Below are 4731 nucleotides of genomic sequence, written 5' to 3' on the forward strand. Positions count from 1 at the left end.
CTATAGCCTAACTAGAATTATTTTTTAAACAATAACAAATTTATTTTTAAAAAAATTAAATTAGAAAGAAAAATCAAATTAACTCTTGACAAAAAAATATAATCAACCAAAATGGATTTATATTGCAAATGCCAAAATGTCATGATATTGACAAATGGTTTATTTGTGTGGTAAGTAGCTTGCTAAACAACCACATGGTTCCGGGTTCAGTCCCACTGCGTGGCACCTTGGACAAGTGTCTTCTACTCTAGCCTGTCCTCTTTTTGCGGTCGCTAAAATAAATTCTAGTTGAACACTGGAGTTGATGTAATTGACTCTTCCCCTCCTCCAAAATTGCAGGCCTTGTACCTTCAGTAGAAGGGATTATAAGAGTTCAAATTTCCGCCGAGATCGACTTTACTTTACATCGTTAAAATAAGTGCCAGATCATCACTGGAGTCGATGTACCCCGCCCAATACCCCCAAATTTTTGTCATGTGCGAAAATTTGAAATCATTATTATTATTGCTGTTGTTGTTGTTGTTGTTTTTATAATGATGTTTGTTTTGTGAGGTTTACTTTTTGTGATTTATTTGTATTTTTTACAGAAAAATGGTCTGTGTGGAGGAGGAAGTCATTTATTTAGTTTAGGTCAAATTGACACCATGTTGAATATGGAAGTGGATGGTCTTAATGGCTCTGTAGAAAGTTAGAAGGAAGCACAAGCAATGGAAGCGAAAGATGAAATTGAAAGATATGATGTGCTCAATTTGACATTTCCAAATTCCATGAAGATAAATTGAAGAAATTTCCATGAAAGATTAATTCGCAGAGACGATGGTATCGAGGTTCGTTCTACCCACACACAAGAATACATAGGCAGACCGATATATGGCGTGTACGTACGTGTACACAAGCACACACACAAATACACACGCACACACACATACATAAAACATACAAGCAGCACATGTACACCTGTTATTCTTCGCGATGTTAATAAAAGTTTCAATCCCTCTGTCTCTCTGTATCTCTCTTTCTCCTTTACTCTCTCTCTCCCTCTCTCGCTATCTCAATCTATACATCTCTTTCTCTCATTTCCTCACATTTTTCTGTGTAAACATTTTATGTGTGTGTGTGAGTGTGCGTGTGTGTGTCTTGGAACAAAATCGTGCAAGCAGGGAAACACTGAACACAAAAAGGAAAGTCAAAAAACGCAGGAGGGGCAAGTTTTAAGATGTGTAAAAGCTAGGCTTCAGCAGAAAGGTAGGTATTGATGTTTCGGCGGTTAACACGTACATATGCAAGCACATAATACTCTTACATACATGTGTGTGTGTGTGGCTATGTGGTAAGAAGCTTGCTTCCCAACCACTTTATTTTGGGCTCAATTCCACTGCGTGGCACCTTGCGCAAGTATCGTCTACTATGGCCTCGGACCGTCCAAAGCCTTGTGGGTCGAAACTGAAAGAAGCCCGTCGTATGCATAAAAGCAGATAGACAGACAGACAGACAGATAGATAGATATTTATCTGTGTGAGTCTTTATGCCTGTGTTTGCAACCCCTACCCTGCCATCGCTAGATAATCAATGTTAGTGCGTTTACTTCCTCGTAACTTAGCGGTTCAGCAAAAATTACCGATAGAATAAGTAGAAGGCTTACAAAGAATAAGTCCTGAGGTCGATTTGTTCTAATAAATCTCCTTTAAGGCGGTGCCCTAGCATGGCCGAAGTCAAATGACTGAAACAAGTAAAAGAGTAAAAGATTACATATGTATATCGTTCAAACTTATAGAAAACAAAAGACGAAAACAAGTATGAGAACTGGCAGGTATATTAGTTTAACGCTCGGGAAGAATAGAAGCGTCTTTGACGTTTCGATCCTACAGTTTTCGACAGACAGGGGTTGAGAGGTGAAAAAAAAAGGGTGGGGGGAGAACGGAAAGAAAAAAAAAATCGGAGAAAAAATGTGTAGGGATTAACGGTATAACATGAACATGTGTGTGTGATGACGACGACGACGGTGGTGATGATGATGACGATGACAACGATGATGATGATGACGATAACGACGATGATGATGACGATGATCTTCAAAATTATCACATCTTGCTTTACATGTATATAAACCCATAGATACATCTATACATGTATGTGTGCAGTGCATACGTAACGAAACAAGGATGTTATGTTTAATTAGCTGTCTTGTAATTACAACAAGCTGCTCCTTAGTTTATGAGTCACTAATTGTTCGTCTTTGACTCACTGGATAAACGTCAAAACTCATTATCTAGTTAGTTATTTAATTTCACTAATGAGCAAACAATTAACTAATCACACTCATTACCACATTAAATGATAGTCAGCTGATTGACCGGTTTCTACTTCTTTGAACTTAATTATACGTATATTATTTAACTAAAATTTTAATTTAATTTACTAACCGACAACTGATTCAATGATTAGCAGGGCTTGATTAACTAATTATGAGAACCTATTATTAATTCATGCGCTGAGGCCGAATGCCTGCCTCTGTATGTCTCTATTTCTATGTCCCTCCCTCTCTCTCGTCCTCACCCCCTACCACTCCCCATATATATATATATATATATATATATATATATATACATACATACATATATACACACACACACACATGTATGTATGTATGTATGTATGGCGCAGGAGTGGCTGTGTGGTGGTAAGTAGCTTACTTACCAACCACATGATTCCGGGTTCAGTCTCACTGCGTGGCACGTCGGGCAAGTGTTTTCTTCTATAGCCTCAGACCGACCAAACCCTAGTTAGAGGACATGGTAGACGGAAACCAAAAGAAGCCCGTCGTATATATGTGTGTGTCTCTCTGAGCACGCGCCTGTTTGTACGTCTGTGTTCGTTCCCCCAACATCGCTTGACAACCGAGGTGTTGCTGCTGAAGGACTGTTGGCAAACTTCGTTGAATTTCTACATGTACATCGGATGGTGATTCTGCTACTGTTAAACTGGTTGCTGTTTTAAAGAGATTAGTATTTTATCTGTTTGTATCGTTGATTTGTTCTTTATGGCGAGTTTCACATGCGATTGCGATCAGCTGACCTTTATGCATCGGCTTATCACTTCCATATACGAACTTACGCTCGGAGAAATGCCGTTGTACATTGTGAGTATGTAGCCTATAAAGACGGAACCGTCTGATCTTAGGACAGCCAGCAACGTGCGCAGTCTAACCTGTCGAAAATTTGGAGGGATTGAAATTGACCGCACATTTGTTTGTTGAAAGGCCATAACAGTTTAGCAACAAACGCTCGGTCAGTCAATGATACCCTCTCTCTTTCTCTCATTCGATCTTTTAGCTCTGTAACAATTACTTCTGATACTGGATACTTTAAAGCACATCCGCTCGAACAGGATCACACGATGTCTAGAACTGGATCACACGATGTCTAGAACTGGATCACACGATCACACGATGGTTCTGACGTAAACTGACATATAACCTGTTATGTATATACGTGGAAAATGTCGCTGAAATGTCAAACAATACAGAACGTTGACCAACTGACGCCAACTTCCTGTCAAATTTAAGCATAAAGGTGCCTATCTAAAGTAAGTTCTAATGCAGAGAGATAGCTAAAACACCAAGTCCACTTGAAATGACCAATATAGGCTGAATTATACACACTTATTGAACGTTTTAAATTTCTATCAAATTGCCCGCATTTAGACACACAATGATATGACCGAGATATGCATCTCGCGAAACTTGCAATAATAATAAGTTAGGTACACCTGTTATACGAGGAATACACTGTGTTCACTGTCACTGCCTTTCGATTGTTCGCACACGTGACTGTGTATATATATATATATATATATATATATGTATATATGTATGTATGTATACGTATGTGTGTAGATAAATATCGTAACTCATTCTCATTACCGATATTTGCGTAAGTCTGTATGTATGTGTCCACAAACTCACACAAGCATTCACACACACATAACGTGTGTGCATATAGTAAAAACACTTAATAGCCGTTCATCCAATCGTAGTAACACTATAACGTCCGGTTACTGACCAGTCTATCGATCAATAATATAATTATACACACACACATACATACATACATACATACATATAAACTCACACACTCGAACTTATGTGCGTGCTATAATATATATATATATATATATATATATATATATATATATTTGTATGCGTGTATATACTCACACATACATACACACATATCCAGAAAATAGTGACATATATGTAAAAAAAAATAAAATCAATGGCTATTTGTTTTCTTCTGTCCAGTTGACAGTGAATACAATATGAAGTGGAAAGCCAAAAGCATTATATATTAATTAGGAGATACAGCTAGGCTTTTGTAGTCCTCTATCCTCTTAATACCAGTCTCAGTGATTCCTGGCTCAGCTGGTTGGTTTACCCTAAAATTGATTCTACCACATCAACAGTTTAATATTTACCCGGCTTTTATAGGGTTTTTTTTCTTTCTCTTTCGTCATTTATCTGTGTGCTTATTATGTTCTATAAGGAAGTGGGTGTTTTGTTTTATTCATTTTTATTATGCATATAAAAAAGAAAGCCGCATGCACGCGAGCATACGTAAATATACATATAAGTATCCACACAAACACATACGCAAACTATATGCATGTGTAGGTACATATATATATATATATATATATATATATATATATATATATATATATGTGTGTGTGTAT

General features: G+C 37.2%; 1 protein-coding gene and 1 long non-coding RNA gene across 3 annotated transcripts in view; one reads left to right on the forward strand and one right to left on the reverse strand.

Annotated features, from left to right (window-relative positions):
* Positions 1-1007, forward strand: part of LOC106869973 (uncharacterized) — a 43207-nt gene extending 42200 nt beyond the window's left edge. Inside the window, exon 2 of the long non-coding RNA XR_008266532.1 lies at positions 588-1007. This is a non-coding gene — a long non-coding RNA (uncharacterized LOC106869973). The remainder of the gene's footprint in view (positions 1-587) is intronic.
* Positions 1-4731, reverse strand: part of LOC106869949 (terepressin/terephysin) — a 111106-nt gene that overhangs the window by 79097 nt on the left and 27278 nt on the right. The gene's annotated exons all lie outside the window — the stretch shown is intronic.

Source organism: Octopus bimaculoides, chromosome 22 (genome assembly GCF_001194135.2).
Source record: "Octopus bimaculoides isolate UCB-OBI-ISO-001 chromosome 22, ASM119413v2, whole genome shotgun sequence".
NCBI lineage: Eukaryota > Metazoa > Mollusca > Cephalopoda > Octopoda > Octopodidae > Octopus > Octopus bimaculoides.